The sequence below is a fragment of the Panulirus ornatus genome, chromosome 64 (genome assembly GCF_036320965.1).
Source record: "Panulirus ornatus isolate Po-2019 chromosome 64, ASM3632096v1, whole genome shotgun sequence".
Taxonomy (NCBI): domain Eukaryota; kingdom Metazoa; phylum Arthropoda; class Malacostraca; order Decapoda; family Palinuridae; genus Panulirus; species Panulirus ornatus.
Genome location: NC_092287.1, coordinates 27,241,915 through 27,259,303, shown reverse-complemented (window position 1 = coordinate 27,259,303; position 17,389 = coordinate 27,241,915). Strand labels below are relative to the sequence as shown.

General features: G+C 44.1%; 1 protein-coding gene across 2 annotated transcripts in view; it reads left to right on the top strand.

The window, feature by feature from the left end:
• raw (NDT-like domain-containg protein raw) overlaps positions 1-17,389 on the top strand; it is a 923,024-nt gene that overhangs the window by 381,269 nt on the left and 524,366 nt on the right. For both annotated transcript variants that reach the window (XM_071657218.1, XM_071657210.1), the window contains exon 3: positions 5,251-5,288. The gene's annotated coding sequence lies outside the window, so the exon portion shown is untranslated. The remainder of the gene's footprint in view (positions 1-5,250; positions 5,289-17,389) is intronic.

The window sequence follows — 17,389 nt, the reverse complement described above, 5'->3', positions numbered from 1 at the left end:
TTTTCTCTGTGTCGTCATAATCAGTTTCCTGATCATTGCCCGAAGCGGCCGTGTATCATCATCATCACTACCGTCAACACCCTCTCCTGTGCTCAACCGTATTCATCATCTTTCCTCGTGTCATCATCACTATCTTCTCCACAACCGTTGCTGGTCATCATCGCTGATGGGTTAGGTTTCGACTCGTGATCATCAACCATCCACAACAATATCATCTATATGTATCATCATCATCATCATCACCATCATCACCAGGCTGTGGTCAGCTCGTCATATGGGGCATCACCAGGTGATGGAACCATTACATCATGCGCAGTAAGCCCTGCGCGTTACACCACAAGTTGTATCCATTTTTTCAGGCTTGATTTGTAATGAATTTGTCCTTGTGTACATCCGCGCCCTCTGGTTCCACTCCCTAGGCATCGTCACGTCTGACAGTTCACTTCAGAACCAAACAGCTTATTACGTTGAAGATCATCCTATCTCCCACCATCACTGCATCCACCATCACTGCCTCTCATCTCCCCCATCACTGCTTCTCGTCTCCTTCCATCACCACATCCACCATTACTGCCTCTCATCTCCCCCATCACTGCTTCTCGTCTCCCTCCATCACCACATCCACCATCACTGCCTCTCATCTCCCCCATCACTGCTTCTCGTCTCCCTCCATCACTACATCCACCATTACTGCCTCTCATCTCCCCCATCACTGCTTCTCGTCTCCCTCCATCACTACATCCACCATTACTGCCTCTCATCTCCCCCATCACTGCTTCTCGTCTCCCTCCATCACTACATCCACCATTACTGCCTCTCATCTCCCCCATCACTGCTTCTCGTCTCCCTCCATCACTACATCCACCATTACTGCCTCTCATCTCCCCCATCACTGCTTCTCGTCTCCCTCCATCACCACATCCACCATCACTGCTTCCCATCTCCCCCATCACTGCTTCTCGTCTCCCTCCATCACTACATCCACCATTACTGCTTCTCATCTCCCACCATCACTGTATCCACATCACTGTATCCACCATCACTGCTTCCCATCTCCCTCACACTCCCTTACATTTGACAACGTTGCTCTCATTCCTCGTCATCATTACATTTGGCAGCGTTGCCCTCATCTCTCCCTCTGTCGTAGGTGGAAGGTAATGGGTCATCATGGACCAAGAGGTAGGTAATTACCCCCCTAGGTATCAGAAGGGTTAGTAACGGCTGGGCAGTGAGTGTGGTTGTCAAATGTCACTCCTTTGTCCCAGGTTGTTGTCTTCATTGTTGGTGTGTCTAACCATCTCTGGTGACACATAACTACATCTGACTCACATCGTTCGCTCTGCATAGTTCTACATTTTTTTTTTTTACTGCGGTCACCGCTACGCGCGAGCCTTGCCTTTGCGTACAGTCTCATTAAGTACTGGCACGTGGGTGCTCTCTCTCTCTCTCTCTCTCTCTCTCTCTCTCTCTCTCTCTCTCTCTCTCTCTCTCTCTCTCTCTCTTGTTATGGATTCCATAGTTATGTACCGAGTTCCCACACAAGTAGCAGGGTTCGAATCCTGTTATCAGAAAGCATTATGTGACACATGTATACGTCGTGCTCTTCATTCTAATATGTAAAGTTTCCGAATCTATCATTCATTTTCGTATTTCATCCAACTCTCCACCTCTTTCCTTTTTTCATTTACTTGAGTTTTGTTGACGTTTTCTTTATCAATCATTTCTATCTGTTTTTCAATATACTTTTTCTTAGCATGTTTTGCACCGAAGGAATTCCATTAGCGATTGTTGGTGATAATAGCTCTGTGTCCACCGTGCAAATATCTCGAATTTTTTTCCTTGTATATTTTTAGATTCGTTCCCATTTCGCAATTTTTTATTAATTCTTTATCACATACGTCTTTTCTTTCCCTCTCTGAATTGTTATTGTTATCTGATGTTATATTGTGTAATCTGTTTTCTTTTTTCCGCATTCCACTTCTCATTTTCATTTTGGTTGACTCGTTGTTGCCTTTACCTCCCATGTTTGTTGTCGAATCTTGTCTTTTCCTCATATTTAGCATTATTTTCTTATTACGTCTCTACCATTAGACTCTTTCTTTTATCATTAACATACATAATTTTTGCTTTGTTTTCATTGTAAGTTGGTATGACTTACCATTTTTTTTGTGTGTGTGTTCTTGTTGTGGTCAGGAGACCTACATCTTTTGTCTCCATTTTCCATGATGGACTGTTTCTATTATTTGTGTTGGTTGATGATGTTCACCTCACGTGAAGATCTTGGTTTTACGGATTCTACAAATCTTGGATTTGATTCGTACGTCCATCGACATCATCCACATCTCGTCCTGACATCTCCCAGGCCAGCTCCTTGACATCACCCCCAGCTTCCCACTGGCTTGACCCCCCACCCCCCTGCCATAACCCACAGCTCACACAGTGACATCAAACAGTGACATCATAACTCCTACACCTTTATCCCAGCTCCCTTCTGACGTCATCACCCCCTTTATCACCATCCCAGCTTCTCACTGACGTCTTAACCCCTCTACCTTCATCTCAGCTCCCCACTGACATCACACCCTCTGACATCACCCCCAGTGCCAGCAACTCCCTAGTGGGCAACATTCCAGGCACATCCTGTCCGCTCCCTACCTCAGAGCCTCATATCAGTCCTGCTCACCCACGCACCGTCTTCGTCATCCTTATTGCTTCATATTTCTCCCCCTTCTCTGCCTCGTCTTCCTCTCCCCATTTTCTTTTTTCATATCCCCTTCCACCTCTCCCCTTTTTCATCTCCCTTTTGCCTCTCCTCCCTGGCCGCTAGCAGGGTGTAACCAGGTCGCCACACCCTCGAGTCAATACATGCCTCACTCGCATCTTCACCCTGAACTCATTTCCTCCCTTCTCCTGCTTCCTTCACGCATGCCTCTCTCTCTCTCTCTCTCTCTCTCTCTCTCTCTCTCTCTCTCTCTCTCTCTCTCTCTCTCTCTCTCTCTCTCTCCCGAGGTCAGACTCTCCTCCGTCTGTTGTTTCCTGCACGACAGTACATCTTGACCAACGCCCTTCTTACTGTCATACGTTCTATACGACCATTACCATCTTAAAGGACTTTCACCTCATGAGCCATCTCTAATGACCTCTTCACACATAACATTCTCATGTCTTCATCCTTCTCTCTATCAGTCCTCCTAACCCACAGTTTACCTAGCTGTTCATCCTTCCCCAGGGTTTAGTCTAGAAATTGGGAACCTAATTTCGGCATCATATATATATATATATATATATATATATATATATTATACCACGGAAATTATTTGATATCTGGTTTTATTTTTACCTCCATCTTGACCTATAAGGACATGGTTTCCACGTCCGAACCTCAGCGTTGGGGAAATCAATCCTTCGTACATGCATCATGCACCTTCCCTCATCCGTTCACCAGAGATGTCAGTGCACACAAGCAGCTTCTCCTCCCCCGTACTGCTCTGCTTCTCCTCCCCCGTACTGCTCTGCTCCTCCTCCCCCGTACTACTCTGCTTCTCCTCCCCCATACTGCTCTGCTCCTCCTCCCCCAACACCATCACTGTCCTCGCTGCCTCCACACTAAACTTCAGCCTCCAAGTCTTAAACTCACATCCACCACTTCCCGGTTCTTCACCGCCGTGCAGGATCATGTTAAAATCTGACCTCCCATCCCTGTGAAAAACTCACTTTTATCCGCATTCACTTTCTTCTTCTTCTTCCTCCTCCTCCTCCTCCTCCTCCTCCTCCTCCTCCTCCTCCTCCTCCTCTTCTTCCTCTTCTTGCAGACGTCATCGACTGAATAGACCCGGAGATGGATAGGATATTCTTACCCATCAGAATGAGTATTCCTCCTCCTCGTCAATGATGATATTCTTCTTACCAAGAAAAGTGAAACTTGGAGAAGTATTCGCCCTTCAGGAGAAAGTCAATATACTTTCCGTCTTGAGTTCGTTCATGTTTGTCTTATTTTGCCAAATGAATGACCCATCAGGTTATGCTAGGTCATTCTTCACTCTGTTGGGGAAAAGTAACATTATTCTTGCTTAACGAAGCTGGCATTCTCCTTCGTTAGCAAGTCAAATATTCTTTTCACTTAGTGAAGTTAATGTTCGTCCTGCCAGAGTCGATATTCATTCGCCTTAGCAAGGTAAATATCTTTCCCAGTCTTCATACTGAATATTCGCTCTACTTAGCATAGTGGATATTCTCTCTCCCGCGAGAGGTGAATATTCTTCATGTATGACTTAATCAGTATTCTTGCTTAGCTGAGTGACTATTCCCCTAACTTGTAAGCTAGTAATTTCTTTACCTAAATTAATATTCTCTCTTCCCAGCAATCTGAATATATCTTTCTACCCAGCGAAATGAATATTCTATCTATGCAGCAAAATTGATATTTTCCGTACCAAAACGAAGATTTTTCCCTTCCTAGTATAGTGAATATTCATCTCCACCCACCAAAATGAATATTCGTTGGACCTGGTGAAATTATAATAGCGAATATCCTCTCATCGTGTAAGATGATATTGGCCCTTCTTATAATTGTTTTTACTACATACAAATATATGTGTTTGTTCTTGTTCATCTGTCATCTGATGTTCACACTGGATTGTCCCCTGATTCACACTGATCTATCGTTACCTTAACTGCTGTTTACTGCGCTCTCCCTTCCCTCTTATTGTCGTCCTCACATTCCTCCCTAACACCTGCTACTTTTCAAAACCAATTGTAACTTGTTCATGACGTGAAGTAAATACAACCTCCACCTGTCCATTTTTCCAAGTGTGTTCGTGTTCGTCTCGCTCCCTGTTCTTTGCATGTAGACTTCCCTCCTTTTTTTTTTATGAATGTATACATTCTCAACACTGGTCTCTAGACTGGCTATCGTGATCTCGTATATGACCTTTCAAGTGGACGCATTAATTTCCCAGTGTGGTGAATGTATGTTCTCTCAAGCGTATAACACCTGTTCATCACCCGCTCTTCCTCCGGGGGGGGGGATTGTTCTTAGTTCTTCTTAGTAACAGATGGAACAACTTTCATGAAGATGTGGGTCATCGTTAGTCAGTGGGCTGGCTTGAGATCAGGCGTTCATGAGTTCTTATGCCCAATATGTTTTTGTCACACACTTCTATAACTTCCAGTTATAACAAGACTCGTTTCTTTATTTAGTAGCACCATTACAGAGCTGAATCTTAGTAAAATTTCCTTTTTATCTTCCAGGTGGCTCCTAAGGCATCCTCCGCTTCCTCACTGACAAGGTAAGAGGGAACAGTCCATAAATCTTTTTGTAATCTTAATACGAGAAGTAATTTCTGCTTGGTTGCTGAAGTGGAATAAAAGAGTTAGATTTGCCTACACAATACCATCTCCAGGTGTACCATCTCCTGGTGGTGGGTATGAAGTGAGTCTGTATGTTTGTATCAAGAAGACGTAGTTACGTTACCGTTGAAGTTATCAGTAGCGTCACGTTCTACCGTCGCAGGGAGAATCACTCTCATCCTAACTTTTCGGAACGGGTTCAGGTAAAGCTTCGAGTCAGAAAGAGTCTTTTTGTTCGAGTCGTCATAGAAAGAGAGACGTGAGTGTGTTCATTCGAATGTGTTAGTAGATAGGGGTAAACCTGATTCATTATTGGTGATGAATCTGTATAACTCGTATGGGTATTGCGTGTAGATAAGAGATAATGTTTAAGCTTCACTGATATAAGTATTAACGCTGGTCTTCCCACCTCCTCCACAAGACATGAAAGAGTCGTTTGAATCCTCCTGAATCCTCTTTAGGATTCATGTTAGATTTCAGAGGCTTCACGAATGGATGAACCTGTTCCATCCATGCCTCAGACGGTTCATGCACCTTCGAGCGATCTCTTCAACCACTACACATGTTCGTCTTGCTTCGACAACCCCACGTGGATTCCTCTGCATACTGACCAAGGACCAGATTAGGAAAGGTTGGCAGTGGAACAATGGGTGGGTGGGGGGTGCTTTTGGCGTAGGTATGTCCGAGTTATCTCCCTACATCGATGGCATGGGGTCCGCCGACAAGGCTTTCCATTACGACCACAATACATTACTGCTGGAGCTGCTCTGCTTAGCGCCGCCCTCACCTGTTGCTCCCCACCCATCGGCACAGACGAGGCTGCTTTAAGGTAAAGATGCTGTTAGGTACAGAGCTCTGAGGGCGACAAGGGAGCTGACAAGGTTCGCGGGATCTTCATTATCGTAGAGTTAAAAGACTCCTTCTCTCTCTCTCAACTCTACTTCTCTCTCTCTCTCTCTCTCTCTCTCTCTCTCTCTCTCTCTCTCTCTCTCTCTCTCTCTCTCTCTCTCTCTCTCAGGTACAGTAATACTCATCCATACATCTAGCACTTAAACCTGAGGTTTGTGCCAGTCATTGGCATCGCTCCCGTAAGCTGCAATTTACTTGCCTGGGAGATACAAATGACGACACGGCGGACCATTACGCTGGTTAAGAGAGGCGAGAGGGTAATTACCTGGGGTGTGCCGGTGGTCTGGTCTCCATACTGAGTCCAACCGCAGGTATTTCTTCCATAGATGCTCCGTCACCTTGCCCTCTGGCTCACTCCAGTCTCTCTCTCTCTCTCTCTCTCTCTCTCTCTCTCTCTCTCTCTCTCTCTCTCTCTCTCTCTCTCTCTCTCTCTCTCTCTCTCTCCTGAACCTTGCAGTCCCATATATTTCTTTATCATTAGTATTATTAGGGTTGCCAGCAACGCTCAGAAATTCACCCACGTCCTCCGGCCACGACCATATATCATGATAGCTGGTTATCCTGTTTGTCTGTGCAGGAAAAAGCGCTCAGCGTCCTCGGTGAGGCAGTTGCACATTTAGAACAAGGGTTCCTCTCATAAACTGAATCATCGTAATGTTGGAGAGTTGGGTAGTGTGCGGTTGCGCAACTGTGACCCGGGTTTGTCTGGGGAGTGTAGTTTCAGATGGATGTATGAATATACTTAGCTGAAGTGTGAGGGTAGGATGAGCTTCTTGTTTCTGTGCGAAGAGGCTGGTCGGTGGTTATGAGGCTGGGACGGAAGAGTTCCGATAGTGTTGCATGGGATAATGCTCTTGTCTCGTTGAGCAGATGTTGATTGTGTAAGTCTGCTAAGCAGTTGGTGATCGTTTAGGGGTGGTCTGGTTCGAGTCTTGCAGTGTTACCGTGTATGTCTTGGGAAGGGTAAGTGACCAGACAGGTGGGGCTTAATTCAGTATGGAGCGGAACCATTGTTTGCAGATGATACTGAAGTATTCATTTGTCTCGTCCGAAACTTGTACCAGTGAGTGTTTTCTGAGGGTGTTTAGTGTGTAGGTTTTTTCCTTGATGTTTACGATGCAGGAAGTAGATTGTCACCTGAGCATCGTATGTGATGATCAGTCTGGAGTTGTCATCGTCCGGAGGAATCATGGTCGATTTTTCTTTTCCATTATTGTGCTGTTCAGGGATGTGGTTGGCTCATGGCTGATTCTGGGTAATGTTTCACGAACACGGCCGTGTGTCCTTTGGCAGATGGGATGTTTTCGTGTTGAGTAAACAGAATCTCGTTTGTAGGGACCAGAGACGGTGGTGGAGGTGTGAATTGCCTGTACTGTTGACCATCGTTGGCTACTGATGGTTTTGTGGATCACTGTGTGGAAACAGGAATGCCAGTGTGCTGTGTTTTGTCATTAATGAGGCCGTAATGGTGGTGTTCTGAATCTAGCTTTGTTCTGTTCTCATCACTGACGATGAGAGGTTTTCCATGATTGTGTTTGTCTTATAGCATCTATAACTAGTAGGGAGAATATTGAGTTACATTGCCTTATGTGTCCGGGTGGTATGTATATGTGGATGGCTTGGGTCATGATACTGTTAAAAATGGAGATGGCATGAACATAAGGTGGAAAATTGACCATTGTGAAGTTTAGGACGAACGACTTTATATTCAGTCTGATTTTATGTATATATATATATTGCGTTTTTTTTTAGTTGTTGTTGTGTCTTAAGTGATGTATAATCAGAGTGAGGAAATGATCATGTGTGTCCTGCTCCTTGTTTGCAGTGTTGGTGTTCAAAATGGTCATATCTGATGAAGTGGTAGGCTGGGAGGCAGGTTGTCTCGGTAATATATATATAAACATGAGCACCACCTTTTGATGGTGAGGTGGACAAGGCCTCTTAACCTTCTTTACAATCAAAAATCTTTTTTAACCTTTAAATGCTCTTTGCATTCACCGCCCCCTTCACTTACCGCGGTCCATGTATCCACGTCTCTACCACAACAAATATATATCTTCCCGCTCTCCCGTAAATCGTTTCTTGCGTCGGATCCGTTATCGATCCCTGCCATTATACAAAGGTCTGAACCGTGTTGATGGTGTCGTCTTGGATCGAAAGCTTGGAAGGCTGTGATCACGTCTCCCGTCTTCACTCGCTCCTCCAGACATAGGTCACTCACAGACTAGCATGCTCGTCCAGCATATCAGAACCTTCATGTCATGCACGGTGTCTCTTACATGGGCCATAGTGAGGGTGTATGTCATGCACGGTGTCTTACATGGGCCATAGTGAGGGTGTATGTCATCCTCGGTGTCTTACATGGGCCATAGTGAGGGTGTATGTCATGCACGGTGTCTTACATGGGCCATAGTGAGGGTGGATGTGGGCGTAACACCTGCAGAAGCTCTTTAATTATTTGTTCTGTTTTCTTCTTTTTTTTTTCGGTTGCTGGATGTAGCAACTTGACGCTGACGACGTTGATGATCCTGGCAAGTGATGTGACCATAGCCCGAGCTTAGCCAACCAGTCAGTCATGTGTTGCTACCAAGTGTGTGTAGCCTTGTGTGACCATACAGTATCTGTCACGGGTCCTTACTCATGATATGACTATTTTCATGTCTGAACATCCTGTTTTTGTATACACTTACAGATATTCGTACTTAAGTAACTGGTAAATAAATCTTAAAATACATGATCAAATGCATAAAAAGTGTACGAAAAAAGATTTTAAGAGAAAAAACCCATGGATGCAGAGATAGAATCCTTGAGAAGACACAGAGCAATAAAACAAGAACTGGAATAATAAAAGTCTTAAAAGGGATGATCGGAGCGACACAACTGGAACGACGAGAACGACAGTAAACTTCTTCCAGAGGCCATCCAGAACAGAGTGACCCAGGCGTCAAAGAGAACGGACCATCATAATGACGCGCTAAAGGAAAACGTGTGAACAAACGAGGTTGCAGCCGTCGGCTCTCCGGCAACGGACCATCGGATCCTGGACGCGCGGACCATCGCTCACGTACCCCACGGAACCTTCAGTAACAGGGTCACAGATCGCGGGGTCTCCGAAAGACATTTTAGCTTTTTTATATTTTTACCTGAAAGATGCCGTTGCAGGGAATGGTCATCACCTCCAACACTCACACCTACTTCGCTTCATTCTTTCTTTCTCTCTCTCTCTTTCTGTGAAAGAAACTTCTTTCATTATCTGTCTCCCGTTCGCCCATAGTTTTGCCCAGTCGTCGTATTTTCGTTCATTCATTTTTCTTCTATCTTTTTTCAGTCTCGTCAGCGTCTCATTACAATGTTCCTTATTCTGATCTCGGGATGACACATTACACATCAACTGACTGTTATATTTCTTTCTTGTACCTCTCCTGATGATATGATTATTACACGAAAGTGCACTTGGGAACTTATCGTGTTTCATTTCCCCGTGAACTCATAGGAAAATATATATATATATATATATATATATATATATATATATATATATATATATATATATATATATATATATATATATATCCCGGAAGACAAAGTTTATTTCTTTGTGTAGTTTGTACGATCATTATCTCGTCCCTCAGTCATGCTTCTTCCCTGAGCCAATAACAATGAACGCGGGACACAGTCATTCCTCATTGCGTGAAATAAACACCTCAGAATAGATGACGCCCATTTTTCCTCACTGGAACCGTTAGCGTTTATGGGTTCCTTGCTGTTGTAGCTATCAACCCCTCCCCCCCCCACCTTCCTCCTACTACCCTCCCTTACGTCACTTGTCGTAACCTCTGCCGCGAACGCAAATGTAGTACGTGGGTGGGTCGCGCTACACGTTTTGCCGTTCCATGACACAGGCGACGCCTGGAGACACACGTCTTCACAACACACACCGTCACACCGCGTCACACTTTCACCTACAGCGTCACACGAGAGAGAGAGAGAGAGAGAGAGAGAGAGAGAGAGAGAGAGAGAGAGAGAGAGAGAGAGAATGATAGATAAATAGACAGAGAGCGAAAGTACGTGGAATTATATGACAAAAATACATAACAGGAGACCTGTTGGTCTCTGACGAGGTTATCTGTTTAACGGTTCCTACCTTCTGTTAGAAGGGAAAATATCATCTTTCATTTAACAGTCATCCAGGATTTTCTCGAATAAATCTCTTTGTTTTTTCGTATACTTCTGCACTGTGTTATTAAGTACATCTTGGAGTTATATGATCCAGTGTTTGAGTCATTAATGTGATCCAGTGTTTGAGTCATTTATGTGATCCGGTGTTTGAGTCATTTATGTGATCCAGTGTTTGAGTCATTTATGTGATCCGGTGTTTGAGTCATTTATGTGATCCAGTGTTTGAGTCATTAATGTGATCCAGTGTTTCATTCGTCTGGTGACCAGGTAACGCGCCTCACTCATGCTTTTCCTGGTCATATGACCTTCATTATACGTGCTTGTATCTTGGTCTGGTCTGGTCGTTGAAATATATACGTTCATGATTGATTTTTTGCCAGTTTTCCTCCATTTTGCCAGTTATCCTCCATTTTGCCAGTTATCCTTCATTTTGCCAGTAATCCTCCATTTTGCCAGTAATCCTCCATTTTGCCAGTAATCCTCCATTTTGCCAGTAATCCTTCAGCGTTTTGAAATCCCGCATGAGATCGCCCCTTTAGGCATTGGCGGTCTTGTACGAGTAAGTGAATTCACTTCTATGCGTCCCTCCTCGTATGGCTGGTTTCGAAGCCGTGTTCTTAATCTGGTAAAGAAATGTTTTCGGGCGTCTCTCTCTCTCTCTCTCTCTCTCTCTCTCTCTCTCTCTCTCTCTCTCTCTCTCTCTCTCTCTCTCTCTCTCCCTCATTGTTTATCTACAAACGTTTTACCGCCCGCCCGTCAATTTCTCTTGTACTCGAGACGGGAGGCGACAGAACGCTTGCAGATCCGTCGTGGTGGCTGATTGGTCGACCACCTTAAAAAGAAAAAAAAAAGTTCATAAAATTGCTTGTTGAGTGACGGGATCTGATGGACAGATGAAGCTCGAGAGATGTTAAGTCAATGATAACATTAGGGGATTTCCACCCCCAGTTACTGGTGAGAGAGGAGTATAATGTTATATTAAACCCGTGTGTGTGTGTGTGTGTCTATGTGTGTGTGTGTGTGTGTGTGTGTGTGTTTGTACCTTGTACGTGTACTATTTCGTATGTGTACGCCCTTATATACACACCCTCAAGCTTACGCCAGGTAACGATTCATTGACCAACTCCAAAAGAGGAGGATGAACGGCTGGGGTTGGCCTTGAGCCTGGTGCACTGCTCTGGCCTCGTCTGCAAGAACAGTTGTACGATCAGGATTCGTATGGTTCACACATGCTAGAACTGATGAAAAGAAGATATAGGAATCATTCACTGGAAAATGATGACCCAGCATACGTGTATTTTATGCCAGTGTCTACCATGTGTATGAGAAGTCGATCATTAAACATACAGTTAACGGTTACTGGCGTTTACCTACAACACTGGATAGACCAGCTACGTAGAGTCACCTCCTGCAAGGCTTCCACGGCAAGGATTGAGGTCGTGGAGGACCAGGATGTCACTTCATAATGCCAGACTCATGACCTTATATATGTTGACTAAGATTAAACTACGCTTGGTAGCTAATAATACTTCTGTATGCAAAAGCCATGGAAATCAAAGAGTTCATGGGTCACTTATCTCAGAGGTCAAAGTTCAAGAGTCTTTATGAACTCTGTGTCAGTGTACAATTCGAGGCCAGGAGTATACACAGTAATTTTTCGATTCTACATTTACGAGAAGACGTCACTTGTGGACAGACATAAGGTCACATTTACTCAAAAAAGACACATGTGCTTAATTTATTCATGTATTCGAGTTGGAGACTTTGTCTGGCCTGTGTTGATTGGATCGTTACGATTATTAATAGATTAAACGCGATATTTCGGGTAATGTTTATTTAGATCTACCCCAGGACTGGTGGCTGAGAGAGTCGTGGTGTCCTCCAAGACATCTTGCTAAATGCTGCTGCATCCCAAGGATGCGCTACTTCCAGTTGAAGGGCAATGTAGACTCATTTGGAGTGAAAAGTTCTTTGATGAGACTGTACTCCCAGTGATACAGCCTCTCTATAGGTGACTTATCAGTAACCTCGAGCAGGCGCAGTCCGGTAACACCGTCAATATAGATAGATTATCTCAATATGGCATCTTATGTTCCGATGCCAATATTTCCAGACATATGTTTTAATAGTATTATGCCACGTTCGCTCCGTCCTAGGGTACTCAGTATGGCCAGAGTTGGACGATAAACGTCTCGTGGTTCGAACCTGGATCTCGAGTACTCTTTCCACTCCCCTGGTCATGGCCAGCCACACCTGTCCCCGTTCTACCCCAACATTCTTTCCCGTTGTCAATGCTAATTAAGTGATAAATATCATCGCCAGCTACACGACTGATAGCTTTCCTCTGAACTTTACACATTTAGATAAAAACTGAGGATATTGCTTCACTTCTCCGGCGGAATAATTGAATAATCTGTAAGCGATGATTAGGGATGATTGAAGGACGTTGCAATATAGTTGTACGTACATACATGCCAAGCTGTGTGTGTACGCTCGAGGTGTGTGCGCGCGCACACACACGCCCGATCACACCCCAAGCTGTTGGGCTTGGAAGGTTTGGTACAGGGAACCCGTCTGATCCCACGTCCTGATAATGCACCTCTGGACTCAGATGAGATTAGCAGAGCTCTCGTCTCCTGTCTGTGATCGTTGCTCCCGCGCGCGCGCGCGCACCTACCTCGCCACTGCTGGACTGGTGGTTGAAGGGTTGTATGTCAGCTCACAGTGAACCCTGGCAGGTAGAAGGACGTAACCCTCTGCTGTGTCTTGTCTCGTTACCACCTCTTCATCACATGGGCCACCAGATGAACCCACACATATTACGTTCATTATTTTTTTCCGAAGTTATGAAAATAATACGAAAGTTGTGTAGTCCATTTGCATATATTGTCTCCCTGTTTGCTCATGAACTTTTCTATCCTTCCTTGTATTCCTACTTTGAAAATATGTTATATGTAACCTTCTTCTTGCGTGATTGTGAATGATAAGTGGAGATTGGATGACGGGTTAGAAAAAAAAAAAAATAATTTACTCCGATGAATATCCACCACGCCCTAAGCTCGCTACACTCTCGGCGGAAGGTATAAAATGGAACATATACTGGGGCGCCGCTAAGGCCCATTTCTGTGAGGTCCTTGGGCGGGCAGGCACCCCTCCAACGCATTGTGGGGGTTATACGTGTAGCATCTACAAAGGGATTCCGGTAGGAAGTTTTTAGATGGAGTAGGGTTCGTAATGCGATCGTACTGAGTTCCTGCAACTTCAAGGCTGCGCACCAGTCAGGAGCAGGGAAATGATGGACTCCTTCAGGGCGTGAAGTTCCTCGACGTGATTGTTACTCCCTTTCGTCCGCTGACGACGATACGGCCTCGCCGAAGGTAAGGAAGAAGTAGTTGTAGTTATTGTAGTAGCAAATAGTGGTAGCAGTAGCAGTGCTACTGTAATAGTAGTAGCAGTAGTATCAGTAGTAGTAGTATAGTAGTAGTAGTATCAGTAGTAGTAGTAATAGTGGTAGTAGTATCAGTAGTAGTAGTAATAGTGGTAGTAGTATCAGTAGTAGTAGTAGTAGTAGTAGTAGTAGTATTGTAACGTGTAATCGTAGAATTGGATCCTCATATTGACTCGTCCAGTCCGAGATGTGCAGCTATGTTTATTGTTGTTAATAGGGTCTTTCCCCACTTCCTCTTTACTATAGTCTGCCCACCTTTTACACACACACACACACACACACACACACATTACCTTTTATTTTGTTTCTTGGAGGGAAGGAATTTTCTTCCATTCGAAAGTGTCATATGTGAAGTCGTATGTGAAGACTAGAATAGACAGTCTTGCCAGCATACAAGAACCTCATCATGGTATATAATGTGGAGGTAAGGAATACATCACAATCTAATTTTCGGATCTGTATGTAAAGAAAACATTGTTTTATTTCTTTTCCCAAAGTCGGTTTTGTGCCTTTATTGGCCCATCATCAGAATTTATTTAGAATTTATGTGATTTATTTCATTTTTACTTTTGCTATTGCCTCAGGACTATTTTCTGTGAGAGAGTCCTAGCGTTACGTAGGACCTTTCTTAAAAGCCCTTGCTGCCCAAGGTTGCGTTATTTCCAGTAGCAGGGAAATGTAGATTTCTTTTGGAATGAGAAGTTCGTCGACGAGACTGTATTTCCAATGGTACAGACTCGTCAAAGTGACTTTCCACTCTAAGTGTAACCTCGAGCGGGCGGGGTACGGTAACACTATCATTAGAATATATATATATATATATATATATATATATATATATATATATATATATATATATATATATTTATATATTGATTCATGATCATCAAACATGACGGTGTGCCGTCACAATGGAAAACGTGGGAAAGAGACCCACACCACAAGTTCCCTTACCTTGATCCCCATTTTCTATCCTAATCACACTTATCCAGAATAAAGACGTGTGGGAAGGATCTCTGTGTGGGACCTTACCTATCACCCACACGAACTCCGGGACGTCACATTCCAGAAAACAAACATACAACGGAACTGTGGGGTTTTATGGATAACCTGCCCACGTCTGCCTCTGATTTCTTCTTCATCGTTCCCTTACTCATCATCATCATCATCATCATCATTATTATTATTATTATTATTATTATTATTATTATTATTATTACTATCATCATTATTATCATCATACCCCAAGAACTACTTTCTCAGTGATTCACGGCTTTTGAAGCTTCAAGGCTGCGCTGCAATCAGGAGCAGGGACAGGATGGAATCCTTTAAAACGAGTCCTTTTACGAGACTGTTTCGTCATCTGACGACGACACAGCCTCGCCAGAATGTGACTGTGTTCACTCGTGCTGTACAACCTCAGGCAGGTGGAATCTCGGAACAGTATTTAAACGCCCTACTCCGCCCTGGTCAGAGAGAATCGCATTTAAATTGCATCAGCAGCGAGACCACATGTATTGTATCTCTGGTGTAGGACTGAAACCTAACATGTCGATGGAATGTCTCTCCTGATGCATAATTATTCGGATCCTGTTCTTCACAGTGATCAGATGTTTTTGTGTGTTGACCTGCACGTGAAAACAATTTCAACGACACAGAAGCAATAAACAATAAACGCTTGGCACTTATGCCTGAGTATTATTAAGAATTTATGGTACCCATCGGAAACCAGTCCTGTGTTGTTGTCTTTCTCTTCTGTTGTTATTTTTTTGATTGTTCAGAAAGAACATTATGGAATTCGGAAACATAAAGTTTTCTCCTTTTTTGCCGTATTTTCCTCATTATTTTCCTTTTATTGTTTTTCATTTTTCTTATACTGGTTTGCAGGTAGGAATAGTTCGCTGTGTCAGACTGGGAATAAAAGATCTAGCAAACAGAAAAGCAAGCAGCCTGATATTGCCTCTCTCTCTCTCTCTCTCTCTCTCTCTCTCTCTCTCTCTCTCTCTCTCTCTCTCTCTCTCTCTCTCTCTCTCGTATATCATGCTTGCTTTCTTACATATCTTTTATGTCCTGTTGTGTACAGAATGGGGAGAATTTTTCCCTTCGAAATCAGCTCCATAGAGTAGGAGCAAAACTCAGGCGAACACACATATCACCTTGCCCCTCTGCCTCACGCATATATCATCAGGTTACTACGTACGTTCGTATGTTTCAGAAATGCATGAACACAAAGACAAAGTGTTTGATTTTTACACAATTATGTTCATAGTGAGATGGTAGAAGATGCCTCGTATGTTATGGCAAGAAAATGAATAATGCAGAAGATTATACGTGATTCATTGTTCAGTCGCGTTACTAAACAGCAATGACGATGTAAAGAACATGACGAACATGAACGTATTGATCACGACGTGGGTCACAATAATGATCAGAATAGATGCGTGACAGCGGATGTTATCTCGGCTGAAGTGGAGTCTTGCGTCCCATTTTCTTCTAAATCTTTATAGTTCATCCCCCCAACCTCCCACCCCTCAGTCATGGAGTGATCGCTCCTGCTGTGGTGCGTGTCCTATCTGGGACAGGGCGCAGCGGCCCGTGTGAAACTCTTCCTTTCCTCCCTCCGACTTTTGGCTCGAACTAAATACCAACTGCCAGAGTCAGGCAACACCTCCGTAACAAAGAAGTGTGTGCTGATTTGACTTATATTTTGTTATCACACATGACTTCCTTTTAGTCCTTATCCTGAAGCCTCTCCAACAGCTTGTCTGAACTCAGCCATTCCTCCTCGCTAATCAGTCTGTGGCTAACTCTCCACGCCTGATCAAGCCGATCGTATCGTTACCATTTCTCCTCCAATTCCACTTCTGAGGATTCCGTTTGTAGTCCACTTATTCCCACTAACACTGAACGTACAGCTTCTCCTGTATTTCCCTCGTCCAGTATCGTCTATGTACTCTACCAGTCTACAAGTAAGCGAGGCTTATGATCCGGATGGCATGATCATTTCTGGTTCTTAGAAGGTTACGCCTCCGAACTAAGAACGATCCTTGTTCGCCAGCCTCTCTCAAGCTGCCCAACACCCAGGGTTGTCTTTCCTCTTGCAAGCATTCCTCTGTGCAGCCCATCCATCCCTCTTGGCATGTATGATGGTAGTGGAGGTCAGAGGGCTTCTGTGCGTGTATGTAACACATGATGAACGTGGGAAGGAGAATCGTCCGAGGACGGTAGGGCGCGTTGAGCGGCTTGTAAAAATGAGGGACGCATGTTAAGGGTCTTGAGGGATGTCTTAGAACGTGGCTTGATCGACGGAGATTAATTATGGCCATCGAAGAGCACGTAATAGAGCATAAGGAGGTGTATCCCAAGCTTATAGTGAATAAAGGAAGGATCATCTCCAACGGAGGAGGTTTATAGGGCTTTTGGGAAGCGCTCTGAGACGTAGCAGTGGCTAAGAGACGAGACGAATCTGTAGGAGTTAGATTACGCCAGCCGCTGGGGACGTGG